Consider the following 24,313-nt stretch of genomic DNA (forward strand, 5'->3'; position numbering starts at 1 on the left):
TTCACGTGGGGCATCACACTGATTTTATAGAACTCATACTGGCCAGCGAGATCAAACTCAAGACATCCTAAGTAGAAGATACATGTATCTAGTATTCAAAAAGAAGTAATTGTAGGAGATACACTGTGATTCATACTGTGCAATATTACTTAATTAGCTACTTCAGAAGGGAATTCTTCACAGTAAGAAACAGCTACTCAACAAGAATGGAAAACTTCTGGTCCCTAAACAAAAAGGCAAACAAGCTCTTAAATTTTACAGACACATCTGGGCTCTACCAGATACTACCACAATAAATTTTACTTTCAAACCCCACTCCATTTCACCATTGCAATCCTGTTTCACTTGACACTCATAGATGTGTCATTCAGGGTTCTCAAATGCCAAAATATTGGTGAATTAAGTCTCAACACTCTGCAGCATCCTTAAGATATATTCTTTTCTAAGAGGGGATTTGATATTGCTTTAGCATTTACAAAACGTACATTAATATACCAACACATTTTATTAACTAAACGGAAAACCCCATGCAGTAACTATAGCACTTGATATAGTCAAGTTTTTGCTGGTTTGCTGCAAGACAATAATGGCTTAGTACATATTAATCTGACATTCAGCTGCTCCAAAAGCTAATAAAGTACCTTTTGTACTAACTTTTATACCATCTTTGTTATACATAGTTATTTATACAAATGTGATTGTACCTAGAATCACAGGAGATCAGAAGAATGAAGACTCAGGTGTCCTAAATTCTACCCAAACCTTCTTTTGGCCGTGCAAAACCAGCCTTCATGCAGTGTGTTACTAGAGCCCATAGTGTACCTTACATGAATGGAGAACACCAAGCAGTGCAACACAGTAGTCCGCATAAATTACCATACCAAGGTGGATGGTGTACTGTACCTACATCTGTCTCAATAGTGCCACATTAGAATCTCCATACAGAAACATATGATATGTCTCAAACTAAACAAACATAGATATTTTCTACAACATTTTTCTGTTTTTAAATATGCAGCATGATAATTTTCTAGAAAATAAATCTTGCAAACCAGTAAGTTTACTGGGGTTTTTGATAACCATCTGGCTTCAAAACAATTGCATTGGTACAGAAAATTGATTGCCAAACTATTGTCTGTAATGATCATTTAGGAAACATATGCTTACACATTTCCAGCCTCATTTTCAGTTCAGAGGTTACACTTAGCCCATACAGGGGGGGCAGGGAAGAGACATGAGCTGCAAGAAAAAACCCACAAAAACCACATGAATTTGATAGCACTGTAGCAATGTATTCAAATGAACTACTGCACTGCTGTGATCCAAACAGGTCCCACAAAGACATATAGCTGCATTCATACTTGATAAGTTATCTGCAGCATTTCTAAATCAGTGTGCTTAGTGTTGTTTATGAGCAAAACCAGGTACAAGACGACCATGAACTTATATAAATCTGCATACTTTAATGAGGCAATTAATTTATGAAGTAGTTTATACAACAAGGGAAGTAAAAATATATTGCTGCACAGGGGAATTTAAATGTTTAGGAATAATTCAAAGTCTAGTTTTCTATTGTATGCAATAAGAATTTTCAGAGGTGTTGTTTTACAAAGAACATACAGATTAGATTTCAAGTCAATACATGTAAGTATTGATTTGTTAGTTCAAGAAACTTAAGTCTTCTCACCACAGGAAAAAAGCTTTGAGGAAGGAGGAACTGATCGTGCTCCAGTGTCAGTCATCAAGGTATTCTTATAGAGCTCTTTATAGCTCTGATGCATAAAGCACCTTTGGCTTCTTTTTTTCTTCTCCCTTTTTATCACTTAAATCTTTTTCACTCTGCTCCTGTATGCAAGTATCACTGTAGCTAAAGGACAGACCTGGCCCATTTCAGCTCCTCTGGTTTCAAGGAAATTATTTTGGGAACACCTTAAACTGCATAAGCCAACACTGAAGTTAGAAGCCGCTTTTAACTTTGATCACAGCCTTTTTCCAGATACCTCCTCCCCAGACTATTCAGTCTTGTCTCAGATACTTGTATCTGAAGAGACATTTGTGAGAGAGATGAGTTAGATCAGAAAACCAAATTAAAATAAGTCCATCAAAAATATGTATTTAGATTTAACCTGGGTCCCCAAGTAAATGCCTCTGCTGGCACAAAGGATGGGGTAAAGTGAGCACAAAGCAAAATAACAGAAATGCCGCCTTCACTACCTTACAGCATCAGTGAAACTACAGCTTTAGTAATTTGACTGAAACAGTACACGCACTTGTTTGTTCAATTATGATGGCTGTGTGATGGGATTAAATGGAGCAGAGTACTCATTTTGGACTGCTGCTAAGCATTTAGTTCTTCCTCAGGTATTCAGACTGAAATAACAGCAGAGTCTGCATTGACATAAACAGACAAAATAAGGAAGGCTGAGCAATGTGACCTAAATAAAATATAAGATGCTTAAGACCTGTAAGGAATCCCCAATGACAGAATCTTTTAGATCAACAAATGCTAGGACAAGGCAAAAAAAAAGGTCTATTAAGTCCTAATCTATTATATCCTTCAGAGTGTCATTACATTTCCTTCAGCAAATACTAAACATGCTTCAAGTGCTCTTTCAGGGGCATTTTAGTGCTTCTTGGACCCCTGGTATCAGTGCTGAAACAAACTGAAGTGACAGTATATTTTAAATATTACATGATTCTTCCCTGACCCCTTTCCCTGCTAACCAAAGACCACTGGCAAACTAGACTACATCTAGAACATACAGAGGGAGGATGGAGGGGGTGTAAGAAAAATAGATAAAAAGAAAAAGCAAGAGACTTCTCACAAAATGTCAAAACTTCTGAAGAATTTCCCATTTTGCAAGTTTCTCAATACTGCTGTGCTCAGAAGCCCACTGCATCAAGTACTTGAGTTTGTTACACTAGGGAACATCCATCTTTTAGATGGAGAGAATGCCATACAGCTGTATCACAGCAGGGTCATGAGATTTTATTAATATCTGACAGGTGTTCTGAGCTTCTCAAATCAAAGACTTCATGCAAGTGCTAAGTCACTTACAGACAGAAAGTCACCTGTTTTTTCTTGACTTTACTACAAAAAGTCACGACCTTTTGTAACATTTCAAAGCAGGGCCCAAGACAGAGCCACATCTTTTCCAGCAAAAATCTAGTCCCTGCTGTGCAATTAAAGGTCTTTCCCTGCAATTACAAATTTATTTTTGCAATTTAAATAGCTTTGTATTTAAGCTCTCTTTCCATCGTTTCATTCACCTACAGCATATGCCTAGTAATAGAATGACAACAGAGAAGTATGTGCTGAACATGTTTAGGTTACAGACTGGCAAGCTTACTTTGCCACTATCTTCACCCCACTTTAAGAGATAGATAGTTATGCGTATAACTGGATGCACAGCTGAAGAATAGAAAGGCATGAGGAGTTACAGCAGGGCAGGAAAAATGTTACAGCTACAGGCACAGAGAGATCAACATTATTAGACTCTTGTTGCCTTCCTACCACACCACTCCTTCAGAAGAGCTTCTAAACACTTGAAATCATGATCCTGTCTAAAATATTAAATGCTAGAATGGCTCTTTCTTCTATCATATGTTAGAATCACAGCAGTAAGATTAGTGCCCTCTTTGAAAGCCTTTGTAGTATTTAAGACCTAGATGGAGAGTTTCAGGAAGTGATTGCAGTTTTCAATGTGTAATCTGAATTTGTGTTGAGAATTGAATAGTGTTATTTTCTCAAATTTTTGCTCTGTGGTTTCATTTATTTTATGTAATTATATTTAAAACACACATAATAGGAAATTTATAAAACCCCCTGCATACAAATCATATCAGGCATATTTAGTTCGCTATGACCATGTGTATCACCTCTAGAGTTCATAGCAAAAAGGATTAATTTTATCACTTTATTCCCTATAATTTTCTGCCACCCCCCACAAGGGTGCATACATATGTTTTTGTGACACAGATTTTGTCAGATGCTTCTGCATTACCAGCAGCAGCACTGAAAGCTTCTTCATGCTACAGTATAGAATCAGTAGATAAATCTTGTACAATCTACAAGTGGCGTAATTGAAGCAAGACAGGGGAAGAGAAAAGTTAGATGTGGTAGCTGAAAAATGTGCATGTGCTCATAAGGAAAATGAGCACTGCTAGACAGAGAAGCAGTATTGGTGTGGTCACTAGAGGCTCTAAATGCCAGTCTGGAAGCATACTGGCTTACAGCTGTACTCATGACCTATGAAAGAGAGCAGCACTCCAGACAGACTTGAACACAGGGCTCCGAATTGTCCTAAAAATAGTTAATTCCAAAAAAAAAAGGAAAAACCAATCCATCTCCAGCTCCCCAAAACACCCAGCTTCAATTCTGCCAGACCACTTCCACAACCTTCCCCCTAAACACTTAATCTTTTCAACATGGGCCTCACATTCACCCTGTCTTACTCCTCCTGATTGCCTCTTTCTCTCCCCAAACCCAGATCCCCTATCCTTGGATGATCCACAAGGCCAGGTCATGTCTCCATTACCTCAGTCTCCCAATGCCCTGTCCTTATTTCATAATCTTCCTTGGAAAATCAGATCCCAGGACTGTTTCTGGGTGTTGCAGACCATGCAGGCAGCTAATCCACTTGCTCACAATCTTCCCGTGCACAGTGCAGATCACCTGAAATACAGTGATCAAGGCTTGATAAATTACAATTTATCAAGGTGATTAGTGCTATGTTTATCACATTCATTATGGTGTTGCAGAAAACAATATGTTTACAATTTGCTTTAAAATTATCCATATGGTTATTGCTAGTGTTCAGGCATTATTTATTTTATAAGCTTCCTAGTTCTTTTAGATTTTACATTAGATTAGAATCAGATTTAAGCACCCTATAAAAGACCCTGTCCTCCAAGGGAATTACCAAGTCACGGACAAGAACTGTAATGCAGAGGATAAAGAAATTACCCTCTTACCATATAAATTGGATTAGATAATCACAAATTTATCATGCAGTCAGAAATGTATCTTAGAATTTTAAAAGACTGAGATTCTTCAAAGTCCGCAGAAAAGCAAGAGAGAATGGAAATACACGTCAATAGTGGCTTTGTGGAATTCTCACTTGACTTCTCCAAGTTGGTTTTCCCCTTCAGCACTGAAACAGTGTCTTAGTTTACCAATACAGCCTCTAGTTTCAAGTCTAGTCTCATCTAAATCCACCTGTCATATGTATTACTTTTGCCTCAATGACTACACATAGTTTGCAATTATCTTATAGATGGCTCCATACTCAATGATAAATCAGCAATAGAGACAATGATCTTTGAAAAATTTCCATGTAAATGCAAAAATGTACACAATGTACAAAAAGCTGTCTGTTTTTTAAATTCAATTTCTCCCTTGACTATACAATAGCACTTTTTCCTCAGAAGTTTTCTGTTCTTTTCACTAATCAAACAAACAAACCCCCCACCCCCCCAAAAAACCCAACCCAAACCAAACAAACAAAAAAACCCCACCCACCAAAAAACACACAAATATACTTAGCAATTAAAATTATCTCACTGAAGAATTTTGCTCAATATTGTCTTGGGCAAAGCTGCGAGTGAAAGAGCTCACGTAGAGAACCCAGGTTGTGCTGTCAATTTATCCACAACATCTTGCAATGCTGTTATGCAACACGCCACCTCTGCCAGGCTTTGTTTGCCTCTCAACCTGAGCTGTTTCTCTTCACATTCAAAATTCTCATCAAAATATCACATAGCAGAGGATCTCCAACTGCATCATTTGTATCCCTGTGCACCATTTTGACTATTTACGAAGAAATGAATGTCTGAAATGATGCCCTAGAAATACACTGAAAAAGAACAGGGTTAATATGCAATGATTTATAGAAAAACTAGGGTAAAATGTTTATTTAGTTTTACATTAAGATCCTTATTATTTTAATCCTGTTCATAAAGTGTTTCTTAACTACTTTAACGTGTATTTCACTTCAATAATTTTTTTTTTAATTAAAAAAAATTATTGATCTCAGCTCATGACAGGACTTCTGGGGCACAAGGTGCTTTACCCTTCTCTTGCTGTCCATCACACTCAACCTGTGAAGTGCGCATCAGAGACTCAATGTGTGTCATCACAGAAATGGTATACACACTAAAGAACTTGAATAAATGCATTTTTCATTAAAGATAATGGCTTTTTAATTTAGTGACAGTTAGATCAGACTATAACTGAAAAGCATGGGAATCAATGTTCATGAAATACAGATGGAACTAAGCAACACACAGCCACAAAGTTAACCACTAGACAACTCCAACTCTCATAAAATCTTCCTGTGCTGAAAAATCTGTATTATTTATGCATTCAAGTCATCTAGAAGACCGAAGAGCATAAATTATTCCACCACACATTGGCAGTAAATTTACACTTACCCAACTGGCTTCAGATCTGATTGTTTCAGGTGGCAGAATAGGAAAAACTTTGATGTTTGACTAAATCTTAAAATTTTGCCATCTGTTCACAAGCAATTTGCCAACAGAAAGATGCCAAAATTCATTTACTAATTTTCAGGAGCTACTCACTCTATTATTGATTGTGCATGACCATAAGACAAAAGTAGCTCATGACCTGCCTGGATTACAACTGACAAATAACCAGACACACACGTATAATTTACAGAGGAATTCAAGTGGATAAAATAAATACACAGCAGCAACAATGCCAGCCCTCCCACATATTCAAATAAATAAGCAAAGGTTTTACTCTTGCAGTAGAATGAACTGAGAATTTACCTCTTCACAAAATAAGGAAATACTCTCACTAGTAATGTTACTGACTTCAGAGGAATTGCTTCTGTGAATAAGGAGCCAGGGCCATGAATAAAACCTGAACAATCTGAACCACTGAGCAAAACCTACTTGCCAAGTGCCTCCACTGAGCTGAAGATGACTACCCAGCTTGGCTTCGTTTTGTGAAATAAGGTTTCCTTTCATTCACAAATTCAAGTGAGTCTTATTCATGCTGGGTCTGACAGGTCTATCCAACAGAAAAAAACTGAATAGATAACAGCACACCAAACAACTCAGTGTAGTAGACACAAAGGTATCTTCAGAAAAAAAAAAAAAAAAAATATACAAGGGGAATGCAGCCCACTTGTTGAAAGTTTTCCTCGTCTCAAATATTCAAAATGTCAAGATGGAAAATAAAAACGTTTCCCAATGTAAAAATGTTTCAATTAAAATAGCTTGTGCACTTTGTTGTGAAGGAGTTAGAATCCTAAGAAACCACCCAAATACAAGAGAGGGACTCGGCAGTTTTCAAGACCATCACAACAAATATTCCATTTTTAGTTTTTGCCAGCTGGCTTACACACTATGTATTCTTCTAAGCTGTTAGAGCATTTCTAATGGTACAACATTCTTAAAATCCAATGTCACTAGTTATAATAGGGACTTAAATTATAATTTAGCTGTAGAACAAAGTGTTACCAAAAACTGGATACAGAAAGACACTTTAGATTTCTGGGCTCAGGAAGAAATTCTCACTCTTTTTAACTCAAGTTTTAGTCAGCAAGCAACATGGAAAACAGCCACAGAGTTTAAAATATTAACCTTTCTCTATTCATAAGGCTTCCAAAATTCATAATATGTTTACTCATTGAAGAAATCTGAGCTGCCCACCCCTGAAAAAAAAGACAGATTTAATTACTTCTTTGGAAATTGATAAAGGAAGCTTGAAAAATAACAAATACTGGTGGTAATTGCCTCCAACGTTCTAGACAGATGACTTAAACTTGTTTGGAGCATCCTTAATTGCAACTAACACTTTCCAAAAAAAAAAAAAAGGGATGAATTAAAATGGACATTGGTTCATTCAGATGAGGACTTCTCCTCTCTTTACTATTCTAGTCAGTTTTACAACTGTGAATAAAAATATAGACAGGGCAGAGGACAAGTACTGCAACACCCAAATGAAACTAACTTCTAAGATATTTGTCATTTTACTTGCAAATTGCAGCAATACTAGCATTCTTCCACACTGCTGAAGAGTCAGAAAGCATCTGCTTTAAGCTCCTTAACAAAAAAAGCTGCTTCAGAAGTGTAAGTTTTACTCAATGCTGACAGTCTTCCCAATAACATGAAATAAAGATAGCATTGTACACGTCTTTGAAAGAAGCACTGTTTAGTGGTACCTCTCAAGCCCTTCTGACTCTACAGTGATTAACTGAAGACAGGTAAAAGTTAAAAAATATTTGTCAAATCACCTTTTGGCTGCTTGCAGGCTCTGCTAACTATTCTGAACATAGTAATTCACCGAGACTTCTGCTTAGCCTATATACGTACACAAACTGACAATTATCTTTACACTTGCTGTACGTATGATATTAATGTACAGTACAGGTAGATTTTAAGGTAAAATAGACTGCCAGCCTAATAAAGACTGCACTAACAACAACAAAAATCTAACTCAAAAAGCACATTTTTAATACATAAATTTCAGAAAAAGAAAAATCTTGACGAAGATAAAGTACTCCTTTTGGAATCATTTCAAAGCCTTCCTCATAGTCTTGTCTACACATGGTGACCACTGCATGATTTCAAATGTTTTAGATATCAAAAGCATTAGAGAGTTGTTCAAAGTAGTTTATTTTTTTATATATATATTATTACTCTATTTTTTTATTTGAATATTGCAGTGGCTGCAGAGGAAGTGACCTATTCCTGTTCCAGTTCCAGTTGATTTACAGACAGAACCAACTCTTATCATACAGCAGTAGGAGCAATTACAGAAAAAAGGGAGAACAAAACCAAACAAACAAACAAACAAAAGAGCAGCTATATCACATGCTTTTGGTTAGGCTGGCAATCTGTTTTACCCTGAAATCCAAATTTTGGAATGCAGAGATGAGGGCAGATGTGGACTGAAAAAAAATTCGTAAGTGACAAAGCTTAATAATGTTACCTCTTTACCAAGCACAACTGCTTGTTCTTATCAATTGCTTAAGGCCCCAGAACACACATTTAAGACTTGTTCCTAGGTTTAAGTGCCCTTTAAATCACTGAAGACACTCTTTAGGACTAAGATCTCATAAGGTAGTTCGTCCTTCATCAATCAGATCCTATTGTATTTGACAGCTATTGAACAGCACATATAGTAGTTCACCAAGTCTGAAGAAAATAAATAAAATGTGCTGAGGTCAACACCATGATAACAAGAAAGACTATAGCACAAGAAACAAGCAAACCCTTCAGCACAAAATGATCTATTATTTTGTGGTAAGTTCAAGAAGAAAATAAAAAAAAAAAAGGTAACCCTGGGAAATTTTGGAAAGCCTAAAATTTTACCCCTTTGATATTCTTAATTAAATGCTGTCACTGCCACATTGATAGATGATGTACTAGATGGTAAATCACATTGCAAATGGACTATAAAACCAACTTGTTTGTGCAGTTATTGAAACCATGTATTTTGGAAGTGTGTCATTTTACTTCAAGGCATATAGCCAAAATACAATCAGTAAATTTAAAGTTATGTTGTAGCTGTTTATAAAGAAAAACCACTCAACATTCCGAGTATGAACAGTTTGCAGAAATTACATGGTGAGCATGTTTTCTCTTCCTTAGCTCTACAGAAACAATTCTGATTGGGAATAAATAAATAATAATAAAAAAATATTTGTGGGGGAAGATATAAGCACACAACTGCTTTTTTAGTGAAGGGTGTTCTTAGGTGATGGCACATTGTAGGGCCTTTGCGGATTTTTGGGCTGGGGGGGTGGGTATTGTTTGTTTTGTCTTTGACAGTTACATTCAAGATTGAGACATCAACTTTCAGTAAGCTGGGTCTTGCTCTAAATTCAGCACTGAAGCTGGAAATCACTGCACGCACGTGTGTATATACACATATCTATGAGAAGGCGTGTGTGTATATATATGTATGGAATTTTACTATAGAACTATTTAACATATTATTTGCAAGTACCAGGAAGACAGAAAAAAAGCCACTGCTGTTCCTACATGCATGTCTAGCATTGGTCCTCCTTCTGAAAAGTATTCGTTGCTCCCCCCACCCACCCCCTTTTTTTTTTTTTCTTTTTAAATCTTTTTCCTCTGCAGGCAGCTTTCAATTTGCTGGAAAATCTTAAAACAAACATATGCACAGCCGGCAAATTGAGAACATCCTCAGTGAAATGGAACAAGAATATGGATGTACAGCCTGTTTTTAAAGTAAATGACAAGGTCAGAATCATTTACCAAAATGGTCTGTTTAATCATCCTCTCAAAGCACTTAACATTTTGTTTAACTTACAGAAGGAAAAAAAAAAAAAAAAAACAACCCAGGCAGAAAAAAAATATGTTGTGTATTGGCTTAGAAGAGACTGACTGTGAAGACAATTGCTTAATACTCTCTAAATAGGAAATCTGACTTCAATTCATTGAGCTGGACACAGAAACCGAAGTACTAAAAATTCTGTCCATAAGAGTGGATGAGAGGAAACATGAAAGACATATTTAAGTCTTTATTTTGGTAGCATTTGAGAACATCTGTGTCCCCTTAGCCCATTTTGTGCATCACTAAGATATACATTTCTGGGGAGTCAGCCACTGCAAGTTAGGTGATGCCACTTCCTGAGAATCACCTGAGCCTCATAAAACATAATTTTGTTATTTTAGGTGTAAATAATCCAGAAATACATAGCAACAACCTGATTTAAGGGATTATTAATTGGTTGCACAGTGGCATAAAGGTTAGCAGAATGATCTATTACAGACAATGAATTCTTCCAACGCTTCCAGATTCTCAAAGTTTCACAGTTTCCAGATGGTTCGTCAAGAACACAGACATCACAGATCTACTCAGGCTTGTAGACAGACTAAAAGAACAGCAAGAAAAGCAGGGCAGTGCAAGCAGAATTTGTTAAAGCAAACCTAGATCTTTCAACAGTCACTAATATTACTACTACAGTGTTTTAGAATTTCAAGCAAAAAAACCAGAAATCTCCAATCACATCTTATAACACAAAGTTAACTAAGTCAGTTTCGCATGCTGCTGTCATTTGTGTCAATAGTTGTTCACAAGCAAAGTTGATAATTTCTTCAGATGGCACTTACTATTTATTTCCATCAACTATCCATTTGCCAATGTAAGAACAGAACCACCTGTGAGGACATGGATGGCTACAGTGCAAAAATACCACTTTCCTCTGGGTAGGAACTGGTAGGTCACTTTGATTCACTTCATGTTATTTCTCCCCACAGCCAGAAAATATAAACAGGCACATACCTAAGGGAAAGGCATTATGTCTAAAGTTAGAGTTGATTCTAGTTTTTTTTCTAAAAAAAAAAAAAAAAAAAAAAAAAAATCACAGAAATCATCCATCAAATACACACAGGGACCAATCCTTTAAAGGTAATGCAAACTCATTGGTACACAAGGCTCTAACCATTTGCATGACTGGGCTGAGAACAGATAGACTGAAGACATCAATGGCCAGGTGTCTGCGTACGGCACTTTCCTTTTTACAGAAGAGTTACAAGCCTGTGAGAAACGGGATGTGTAATGAAAATGCCAGCACAGCCCAGACGATAGCAGCTCTCAGATGTGCTACTTTAATGCAAGAAATTACAATGTGCAAGAAAACGATACACTGGGGAACCAGTAAAGGTGATTAGTGAATCTTGGCATGAAGAGTAAGGCAGACACCCTTTTGGAGGAAGGTACTCTTTGGAGATTTATTGTGACATTGTATCAGTATTCAAGTGGCACTAATTATAGTCTCATCAGCCACAGTATATGGTAACCATAGCATGTTTCACCACAGTGACATCCTGACCGTGATGTATCAATGTTGCCATGATGTCTGTCCAATACTACCTGTAAGAACAGTACAATTCAGACCTTTTCACAGAATATATAAATAGCCTACTTTTGTCATTAGTAAGTCAAAGTCTTCACCCAGCATCTTCTTGATTTGTACAAGATAAATTTGTATTATAAGAGTGATTTTGACTACAAAGTCATCAGCTAAAGATTTAAGTTAATTGCCACTGACTGGACGTGAAAAGCTGTCAGTCTTCATTGATTTTATTTTACAGGTGAATGACAAAGCAGTGAATCTGGCTGCTGGTTACATTGAGAACAACAAGATGCAGATTACACTTTAAAAAGCACAAAATGTTGGCAAAATACGAATTCAGTATTAAACTGTATTGTTTATTTTAGCTACACAACATGACACACAATATACTTCCTATTTTAGTGATCTGCATTTTGATAGATATTTATCATGCACACAAACTCGTGGGGCCAGGGCACCTTTTCTTTTCTTTGGAAACTGTGATGACTGATACTGAACAAAAGCTTTCTCAAAACAAAACATTTATCTTTAGAAACCACAGCAAGACAAAGAGAAAAAGGATTTTTAAAAAGCAGATATCCCAGCTTATATCTCACTTTTTCTTAAGCTAACTTAAATATGGCCTCCTTTTAATTTACAGGAATAGAACAAATTCAATTACCTAATCATGCATGAGGAGCTCGGCTTATTATTGGGGTATATTTTTCACTGCAGAGCTAATTTAGGTAATTGTCATCTGGATTTGCCTACTCCAAGATTGCACAGCCTTATACCAAAGAATGAATAAATGCGTGTTCATTGCTAGCAGTATGGGACCCTCAGTGTCATTGCCCTCAACCACTCAGAGCGGGTATCTGGGGAATGAAGTGGAACATGTTGGGAATGGGATATTCAGAGCACAGCTATTAAAAAAAGCCTGCCTTTCTATATGTAGCTCTGGCATACACCTACATACACTTCTACAATGCAGCTCAGTACAGTGACTTCTCTGGTGTGAAGAGACAGGGAACACATGCTACCTGCTCCAAATCCTACTTCCACTTTTACCTAAAGACACAGTAGAATGTCTGGTGTGTGTCTTAACACATCCACCCCAACCATGAGCAGCCAGTGAGCAATTCAGATAGATATACAATAATCAGCATAAATCTTCTCTCAAATACTTAAGTATATACAGTCATTCTCTATAAATGTATGCACATATACCCTATATTTACATGTTAACATGTGACTGAATGATGTTACCAAGGAATCCTAAGAACACAAAGAGTTCTTGAAGTTGTCTTCAGGGATGAATTTCTGATTTCTCATCACACTCCAGTCTGATAGGAGAAGAGTTCCTTAGGATTACAACTCACAGATTAAATTCCTACCCCACAGACAACCAGGAAATCCTTGCTACTGGCTTCAGTAAAGGGCATGACTTCACAGTTGGTAAAGTAGGATTTTCTTCTCCAAAAACTTCCTTAACCCATTTTGATTGTTTAGCTAGTTGCTTATATGTGCCTCAGTGATTTGCTGACTTCAATCCCTACAATCTGGATCATTCAGTGTATAGCTGTGTCAAAGAAACCATACATCTCTATATCACATATTTTGAGATACATAGTGCTTAAAACCCAAAAACTAGAGGGAAAATTCAAAACAATGAAGTCAGAAATTGAGAGGCTGCCATATCGTAAGAAACAGTGGAAAGCATCTATGCCATCCAGAACAAGATGTTGAATACCTGAATAATGAGGAAGCAGGGATATTGCCATAGATTTTCCTGCTAGTAAGACAAGACTGTCTTCCAGAACATTGCCCCAAAAATGATTCCATTCTTACAAAAGGGGAAAGCCAGCAAAACACCAATGTATCAGCTAGTCAGGCTACCTATTTTTAGGTAAATGCATTCCATTTCTTTGGACAAAGAATTTTATAATTCATGTTCTTGATGGAAAAAAAAAATCATCTTTCCTTAATCAAGTTGTATATCTAATCAAATGATTAATCACTTTGAGACTGTTGCATGAAAATTAGTCCTTGTTACATATGTTTAAATTTGGAAGATTATAAACTACAGAGGTTTGAAATTTAAAGAAAAAAACAAAAACCACCAAACAAAAAACCACACCACATCTTTATTTACTTCATACAGCCAAACTGAAACAAACATTACATGAAGACAAAGGAGGAAATTGCTCTAAGGAACTCCACACAGCTAAGTTCACAACAGACTGAAGCAGTGGACAGGATTTGTCTGTTAGGCCTTTTTTCAAGTAATTTATAACAAGACTGATAAACATTGCCTTTTTGGATATAATAAAGATAAATAAACTCTGAACAGAAGGATACAGTGCCAATTCAAGAAACCCTTGCCAGTTGGATTTTGCTAGGGTAAGTAGCAAAGGACTTATTTCCTGGAAAACTGATTTATGAAAAGCATAAAACCTTTAATATTCTAAACAAATATAAAATGAAACAGTAACTTAAATGACTTGTTAAATATTGTCCTGAAGATTTATTTCTGTTTTGAAGCTTAGAAATCATAAACAAAGAACTGAAAAGAATTAATCTGAGCTATTGGCGCAAAGACATCATAGATTGTATTAAACAATAGCAAAACCATAAACAACACAGCTTAGCGTCTGCTAGTCTAATATATATATGTGTTTTTGAAAGATAGCTATAACATAATTGTTTCAACAGCAATAGAATAGCCTCCTTTACAGTCTGATCTTGCATTCATTGAAGTAAATAGCTAAGTCCCCGTTGACTTCAATTGTGCGGCATCAGGGATTTAGAAACTAAACTATTGTAGCTCATTCATTCTAGATTCCTAGATGCACTGTTCACCACAGACATTAAAAGACAGTTTAAAAGTCAGAAAAAAAAAGAAAAGAAAAAAGAATCAAACTAGTAATCTGTTCAGTGGGAACACATTTCAATGAAGAACTTAGAGACCTATCTGTTTTCACAGCTGTAAGCTGCTGAGGAAGCCCCAGTACGTTTTATCCTTAACATCTCAACCCAGCTGCAAAAGGATTTATTCTGGAACATGCCACTGCAGAAGCAGCTAATTAAAACAGTTCTGGTTAGGTATTCTGCTTATGGATTAGAAAAATGCAATCAGAACATGATGAAGAACAGGTTTCTCCATAAAACACACTGATGTACCCATGATGCACAGATACATATATATCTGTAATTCTGTAATGTCCATGACCTTCAACCTCTTACCAAAAGGCAACCTTCTTGTTTTTACATTACACTTTTTCCCCTTCCCCCCCTTTTTAACTTTCATCATGTAACTGCTACTCTTTGTACATATTTTTTCCCTTTTACATCTTCATTTTTGGGTCAGTTATGTAAGATTGTGTACTGTCCTGTTTGCAATATTTTATTAAAATCCATGTGTAGTAACAGCAATAAAGCTAGGCAAAGTGTTAACCTACTGTGGCTGGGCATTTAGACCAGCGTGTAGCGTTTAAAAACAGTGCTTTCACTAACATCTTATTGAATAGCAAGTGATTGTAAAATATTTCTGAAAAACAAATCACAGCTTCCATCACATGTTGAACTTAAAAAGGATGCAGCAGAGAAGTAAAGAAAGTTTATGTTGTGACTTTTGATTTATGTGGTAATTGCAGTGATTGACAACAGCCTGAGAAACAAGAAGGGAGCTATGGAAGCTTACAATGCACTGACATTTACAGGCAAGGATGACTGTCACAGTTGTCAGAACTTTAATAAATATGTTAACTTTCCCACTCTTGCAATAATGCGATCTCTTCCACTTTCTGATGTTTTGCTATCAAAACTCCATTATCTGTCCTTCCCAGCCCAACATACAATAAAGCATTCACGATGAGTCACCTTTTTAAATGCGATCAAAAAAAATCTGACATTTAAGGCCTCACTCTAAGGTGGGCCGAGCACCAGAAACACTTATTGAAGTAAAGGGAAACCTCAAAAGCTTCAGAGCTTCAATTCTGCCCCACTCTTCACATGGGCATACATTCCGTGCCAGATCAGCAGGAATTATGCACATAACAAAGCAGAATTTTCTTCTGCAAATCTAGGTTTGCATTTCCCCAAAGTTTGACCTATTTTTTGTTTTGGTCATCCCTCACTTACAATGAAAGTCCAGGAATTAAATCAGAAGCTTACAGATTCCCTAAAGTAGTTACACTTTTTCAAGAACAAAGCAGGCAGAGCAGCACTCCAGAGGACACTTTACAGGTATAAACTGCTTTACATACAGCAAAGATAAGCTTAACTCTTTTCTCTACCTTCATACAAAACTGAGCCCTCCAAAGTTTGGCAAATCTAACTGAAGAGTTGTCAAAGACTGTAAGGTTACAAATACAGAACAAAAAATAAACAAGTTTCTGCTCATGGCCACACACAAGAGAGACTGTAAAGTAGATGCAGTGACAGAACACACACAGAGTCATGAGGAAGCTTTCAATTTAACAGTGAGGGTATCTGATGGAGAAAGAATTGAAGTGAGTAAATGTGCCCTTTTAGAGCAAGATACAACTACATCAGGGTCTCAGTTCTTCATATCTGAAGGAAGACGTAAACAGGCTAGAGGGCACAATCGCACATCATAGCTTTGCACCTCAGCCAATTTAGTGCAGAACTGTAAAACGATCCTATCCAAAGCAAGCTCCCACAACATACAGGCCACAGAGAAAATAATTAATTTGCAATTAATTAGATAAACTCTAAAACAATAGGAATGTTTTAGCTTTAGAAATCATGCTACAAAAGAGGAAACATTTGACATAAGCCAAGATTAAGGAGACCATGGCTCGCAAATCTTGCTTTCATTCAAGATACAACTGCTAATCACACAGCGTAACTGAAGGAGCACATCTGAAATAGTAAGAAAACAGAAAATGAAACACTTTCATGCATCCCCTGTTACACAGAGGATCAACAGAAGACCCTTCCCACCAGCTATTTCTTCCCATGTGTCAAAAACTGCTGGGGTCTGGGACCTTGGGAGAATGAACATTATGGTATCTTAGCGCAACATGGCACTTAAAAGGCCTTGAGCCATACCACTGGGCTCACTATCTGAATTTTCTCTTTGGTACGGAAAGAAGATCATTTGGAAATCATTCTTACTAAAATATCCAGGGAAACAACTTCAGAGAAAGATCCGTGCCCTCCCCCCCCCCCCCCCCAAAAAAAAAGGAGGAAAACCCCCAGGTTTTAAAATACACGTAAGCAAACAGACGGGGAAAGATGCAAAGTCTGAGAGGCCATACAGCCTTTCCCCAGCCAAAACATCATTGTTCCTCTACTTAAAATAATAAAGACATAAAATTTAAAACCAGAATGAACAGATAAGATTTCAAGTTTGAAAATTCAGGTAGGGGCTCAGGCTGCTGCTTCTTGCTGCTTTGAGAATTACTGTATTCATACCATTGGGGATTTTTGCTGTTTGTTTTTTGGTTGGTTGTTGGGGGGTTTTTTAAATGAAAAATTCAGCATCAAATCAGTTTGAAATTATTTGTGATTCCCATTTGGTTTAAAACAACAAAATGAAAAACAGAAGCAGCACAGAGCTTGTGTTAAGAAGGAGGAAAAAAAAAAAAAAAAGGAGTTTTGACAAACAGTGCCCAGTAATTCAGGTGGGAAATGGGATTTGCATAAATTCTATTATGATTTTAATGTATGGGGGTTTATTTTGCTTAACAACCTTCACAGGTATATAAATTAAATTATAGATTTGCTGCATGTGTTATCAAACAGAAGTCTGGAGTTGTGCTTGGAACTGAGCTACAGCTTTACCTGACAAGATTAAGGAAAAATACAGCATAATTCCTAAAACAGTAGGGTATGAGGCAACTACGTGAGAAGAAATGACATTCCTATCTCCTTGCAAGGGGCAATTCCTTCCCACAAGTCCAAAAATAAAGTTCATTTTCCCAAAGTCTGATTAAGTGCAATGTTGTGCCAAGAAGTTACAAAAGGCATTGATTATACTAGTGGGCTTACTATGTGGATTTTGTCTTCAGCACGGAGAGGAAGGAAAACCAAGGGGTTTTGTGAGGTAATCAAAATTGCTTTTGTGGTTCACGTGAGCAGCTAGGTATTCAGAGTTTAATGTAAAACATTCACCTAACCTTACTTCTTGTACTTCTTGCCTACTTTTTATCATTCCTAAAATATCACCGTTTACAAATTCTCTCCCCGATACTAATTTAAATCTAAATTAAAACTATAATTTAAAGTATGTTGAGGCCTTATCTATTTAAGAGCAGGTCTCATTAAGCCAATAAGAATATTACTTAGCTGTGAGCATATAGCATCACGACTTCATTTTTCAAGCATGTCATACCAACATAACATATCAATATAACCATACAGATTATGCAGGTTCCTCATCTTTGAAATTCTCATTTAACATCAAACATTGTCTCTAATTAAGAGAATTGTTTATTTTGCTCACAAAACCAGTGCTGAAACATCATTAACCCTAGAAACAATATAATAACTTATTCATTACTGGTTGGGTTTTTTCCCCAGTTGTTCTAGGCCACATTCACTCATTTATGAAATGCAGTTCCATAGAAAGATAGAAGTTCTAGCTAAATCAGATTTACTAGATTGTCCCTTCATGAGATGTTTGTATAAAACCAGTACATCTCCTCAGTATTTCTATGCATTTGTAAAGCACTAAATTGCCCTAATGTGCAGTATTAGTGACAACTTTTAGATCCCACATACTTATGAATTAATTTTTTTTTAAACCAAGAAGCTCAGAAAGTTCCACTAGCAAACAGCAGATCTTTCCTTGAAATAGCATCTTTGGAGGTACCATTCCTGCGAAGCCTTCCTTTCAACAGTTAAAAGGACAGACAATAATTAGCAGGTTCCTGCAATATTCTCTCATAAACATCACCCTGTGTCAAAGCTCCTTTATGCTTGGCTACAAAGTGTTTGATGTCAAGAGTGTTATCTTCATTACGGCATAGTGAAAGGTCTTCCAGAACTAGGGATAATTTTTGCAAATTAAGACATATTAAAAGACACATGGTAATCATACTTTCTCAATCTAATGTGGAATTTAAAAATATATATTCTTCTGTGCTTAAAATCTTGATCCTTCTGCCTCTAGCTCCAAGTATCTCTAAAGCATAAGTCCCATGGGTCTAATTTCAGGTTACCAGCTCATTGGTTCCTGTTAACAAGACAATTTTCCCAAGCATTTTTCAAGTATACTCATTTAATATCATTATCATTGTCTTTGTCTTCCAACTGTGTTAATCGACTCCACAAAAATAGACCTTTTTAATGAATATGCCTGCTCTCACCTCAGTTTTTAAACTCTTTAAAGAATTAGTTCCTTAAAGCTGAAAAAGCAATTCATGTGTCAAGTTCTGCTCCCACCAAAATCAAGAGTCCTGTTGGCCATAATATCCACCCAGCGTAATCAAGAATAAGAACCACATTATAGCCAAAATTTGTGCTTTGCACTGCGATACATTTCTCATATAACGAACATACAGCCTTCCTTCTGCTCAAGGCACCATCCTCTGTGTGTTGGCGTTCCACCAGTACAATATACACTGAGAGACCTCCCCAACTTATTCATTTACCACCAATTCTCCTTAAAAGTCAAGAGGGAAATATATGCTCTCTCTTGTCTGCTTGCTACTTCTAAATCAATCCCTCAGATAGCAATTTATTTATTTGGGTATTTCATCAAAGCACAATAGGAAATAAGTTACTGGCTACTCATAACTTATAATACATCTTCAGGTAAAGCAATCAGACTGAATATTTCATTCAATTATAATTCTCATACTTCAGTGATTTGTATCAAACAGCAGATTAGGATAGACATTGTCTTTTGATGAAATGTCTGAATATTAGATACAATGATATACTGCAACATCAAAACACATAATCAAATAGATAGTGTACTGAACAGGCAAACTTACGGTTTCATGAAATCAATGCAATAGAGCAAGAGAGGATTTCATGTGAAAGACCCAACCGTGTGTGGTTTGCAGTCTGATAGTGAAGACATTTCCTTGGAATTAAGGAGCACAAGCTGTGTCCACAGCTTGTTCTATACAGTATTAGGACTGGAATGTGGCTCTCCCACAGAAGGAAAGTAGTAGGACTGGCACACTTGGAAATATCACAAGTATTGCAGAATGCAAAAACCTTTTCCCTCCAAATTACAGGCAGTATGTCTTGGTAGGTGGTGCTACATCATACTGGAAGAAGTTACGAGTACCCAGATATTGAACACAGAGTTACTCTTGCATCTCACATTTACCAAATAATTTATTCTACTTGGAACCGCCCTGAATCTCACCATCAACAGCTGATGAAAAGCTGTCCAACAACAAGAAGAATAATTTGGGGGAAAGCTTAGATTCTATCTACTCATCTTCCAGGTGGTTCTTGTTTAAGAAAAACAAAGAGATCACTAAAGTTATTACTATACTACTGAGCCAGCAGAAGGGCATTCTCCACAGTAAGCTCCTATTTCTATCATTGCCTCCCCTAACGATCTGTCACAGCTGGTCCTGGCTGAACTGGGACATTTCGGTCAAAGCCTCTCCCTACCTCCTGCCCCAAAACTTTGCCCAGAGCAAAGATTGTATTTCCACACGAGTTTCTTCTGAAGTAGAAAAAAACTACATTTAAGCACCTGAAAATAAGAGCATGCCGAGGAGGCGTGGTTCCTGAAAGGAAAGATGTTAGTACTAATTACGCACTGTAGGGATGGATGCAGGAGTGGAACTTGCACCAGGACAGTGGAGCAGGACAAGGAGACCAGTGAAAGTTACTGCTTGGGAGGCGGCAAAGGAAATCTCAAGTGTGGAAAGGTCTAACTGTACAACTCTTAATGAGACAGCAGTGATCCTTGTCACAGCAATTTTCTCTGTTTTCTTGGATTTTTTTCCTTCCACTTCAGTAAATACACCATCCCACTTAGTCTGAAGAGACTGACATACAGATGGATAGGACTCATTAGCTGATAGCACCCAGATGCTTGACAGCATTACACAGAGTGCTCAATAATGCATATTATTGAGAAAGAGAGGGGATGAAATTTAACAGCAGTTCAGACCTTAAAAATCCTTCTATACAGTTAGATGTTTTTCCTCACTGAATTATGTCCAAAGATATTTTTAGCAAGCCCAGCTGCAGAGGCTGGTGCAAAATATCAATACTCTCTGGAAAGCCAAACCTCCGCATGTCAATGGGCACCCGACAGAAGGAGCTGCCCTCCACTGAGGCATGTTTTTGCATAAAAGGAAGGGAGCTTGCAAAGCAGTGTTTTGTTTGCTTTAGAGAAAGGGAATAATGAGCACTTTCTACAGGACAGTGGGGGTCAGAATATATACAAAGGTCTTTAATTTACAGCTTTAAAAGCCCCATCCGCAGGGTCTTGAGAGAGGCGTTCTCCCAGAGGCCCCAGTGGCCACAGCAGGCCCAGCACAGGGGGCTGCCATTGCTAGGCAATACACCTCCACACACACACACAGCCCCTCCCCGGGCTCCTCACAGCCTCCACCTGAGCTTCACCAGTAGCTAGGCAACAGCCACATGGGTATTTTCCCCATATTAAAAAAAAAAAAAAAAAAAGGGACATGTAGTTATGTGTTTATATAACTAGATACAGATATACATACACAACTTCCAGCCACAGACAAGCAGGGAGCTGGGCCCCAGGAGCTGAGAGGAACCCCCAATCTCTGCCTCTCCCCACACCCCTGGGGCAAGCCCTGAAAACCTCTCTCCTCAAAACCACTTTTTTTGGTGGAAAAGGGCCACACCATCCTGTCAGGCCTTCCTACCTTCTAAACAATTCTTTTGGGGGAGGCTGGGGGGGGGTTGCCCTGCCACGAGGGGACAAACCCTTCCCCAGGCAGCATTGGAGCTGACAGGACACGGTGTGCACACTGCCACGGGCGCTTTATGGCGGCAAAGAGATTTGGGCTAATACCTCGATAAGCGACTTATTTGAATGGAAGTGAACTGTGTGGGAAGCAGCAGAAAGCTTTATAAAAAGAAATTCCAAACCAAAAACAAACTTCCTGCCTTAAACAACTAGAGGCTTAAGCTGCTACATTTCAAAGCTAAACGGAGGCAGGCCGCTCACATTGCCTTTCCCTCCTTCTCCAGTCAGTCCGAGCCGGGGTGGGACAATCTCACCCACATACCGCAGGGGAGCAGGTTTTATAAATACTTCATGAAAACTGGACTGTAGAGCAGTATTAATCTGGCGTTATCACAATTTAGTTGTTGGGTAAACAAAAGTGAGTAAACACAGTTCTTTCGGTGACAGGGAGAGGTTACACGCCTGCATCGAAGTCACATAATTTCTCTCGTGTGGTTTCTTCATAACAAGGAAGAAGGTGGCACCACAATGAATCTCTGAAAATAAATTTGTGTAAAACATGCAAATTTTTGCTATGGACAAGTCCAGCAGAATATAAGCCCCCAAACCATGTCAATATTTCATGTTTGAAACAACAGGCAATGCGCTGTGTAACCTGTAGAGAAGAACGAACGAAAAAAAAGCAGCCAGAAAAATCGCCCACCTTTCTTCTTGGTGTTTCCTGCTACAACAGGCTGCAACACCACAGACAAGCTTAAACATGAGGAACCCATTTTCGAGACAACGTCAGGGATGGAAGCGCAAGCGTGCATCGGCTGCTAGAGCTGCGCTCGAGGCTCGCTGCCGGCTGTGGCTGCTGCCGCTGCCAGCACCATGGCTGGGTGGGTTACGGCTTCCTCGCGTCACCGGGATAACTCACCAGGCAAACGCTGCAGCCCAGAGCAGAGGAGGGTTTTTGCTCCAAAAAAGACATGGAGTTTTGTAATTGAGTATCCCAAACATCCGTGTAAATCAGCCTAGAAGTCACTGCTATTATATTCGTAGCATGGGGCAGAAAATGAACTTGTACTTTGCTGACAGTCCTCTCGTAAATGTGATTTTATTTTGTCTCAAAATCACATCTTCAGGAAACCTCAAAATATTTTATACCTCCGTTATTTTAAAATTATTATTCTATTCTATCTACAAGACACTTTCAAATGTGAGGTTTAATGACATGTTTTTCTTGCCTCATTTTGCTTTGGTGTCAGATATTTTTCCTCATTTACTTAAGAGAAATAAAAGTATGCAGGGAACCAGAGGGAGAAAATATCTGAAACCAAAGTTACCGCAGTCTCCAGACATTGGTATTGATAAAGAACTGATGTGGGATTTTAAAATGCTTTGAATTTTAGGAAAGAAAAAAAAAACCCCACAATTTCATACTATTATTCAGGGACAGTGAGGGAACCTAGAGAGTCTAACGAGAGTTAAGATATACCTGTACCACAATTTGACAACCCCTGTGTGATGCTTTTTTATTACTTGTCATATTCTTGTTGAAAGCTAAAAATTTTTTTTTTTTTTTTTAATCAAAGGTCTTATGTTATTGTACCAACTTAATCAGTTATTTCCTTGCAATAAGAGACCATAAACAACAAAAACCAGCCTGGACACAAACCAAATCTGTAAATTGATACCACTGCTGTTAAGAAATTCACATCTTTCACCTTGTTTAGACACATCTACACCACTTTAGCCTCGAGCAAACCAGAAGCAGGAATACTAAAATATTTTCAGAGTGTTTCCAACTCAATAGGAAGAATTACTAGAAATATCAGAAAGGTGGGCTGCAAGTCTGTCAGCTTATTTGTCATAGCTGGTTCAGAAGCAAAACTCTGACTGAAACCCCTTCCCCGTCACTCCACCCCCTCCTAAAGATTTAGAAAAGGGCAGATTTTGATAAACCAGCCACAGAAAATGGAAACTTTAAGTAAGAGGGTTTCTAAACTTGCCCAACTTTCTTTAAAACAAAGCATTATTCCAACTTTAGCTGTTGTTTCCAGCATTTACATAATAATGCTATTTAGAATACAATCAACTACCTTTCCAGTGCAACAACAAATAGTTCAGTCTGTATAGAAGCATGCCGCTAATTTCAGTTACTTCATTCATACCCACGCTAGAATTTTAAGCAAGTAAGTTCATTAAGTGGAGCTTTATGGCCTTGATAAGTCATTCCAAAAGAAATCAAAGATGCAAAGGAATCACAAGATATCTTTTACCTTCAGTCATATGTAAAGTTTGAGTGAGAAATGGTCTAAAACTACAGAACATCTGTATTTCCATAACTTCATCTTTTTTTTTTTTATATGAATGTTTTAACAAGCACAGTCCTTGACTATTACCATTTTTAATGATAATAGAGGTGACGGAAAAGTAGACTGCAGATGCTGATCTGTGAAAACAATTAATTGCATGCGGATGCTAAATATTTTTCCCTTCTGGAGGTTTATCATACTACTATGTGAAACCTTCCCACAAAAGAGCAGGTACAGTGCAGATCTAAACATCTGTAGGAAGTTCCAATGTACCTGCCTCTATATTGCTTTTA

Source organism: Harpia harpyja, chromosome 14 (genome assembly GCF_026419915.1).
Source record: "Harpia harpyja isolate bHarHar1 chromosome 14, bHarHar1 primary haplotype, whole genome shotgun sequence".
NCBI lineage: Eukaryota > Metazoa > Chordata > Aves > Accipitriformes > Accipitridae > Harpia > Harpia harpyja.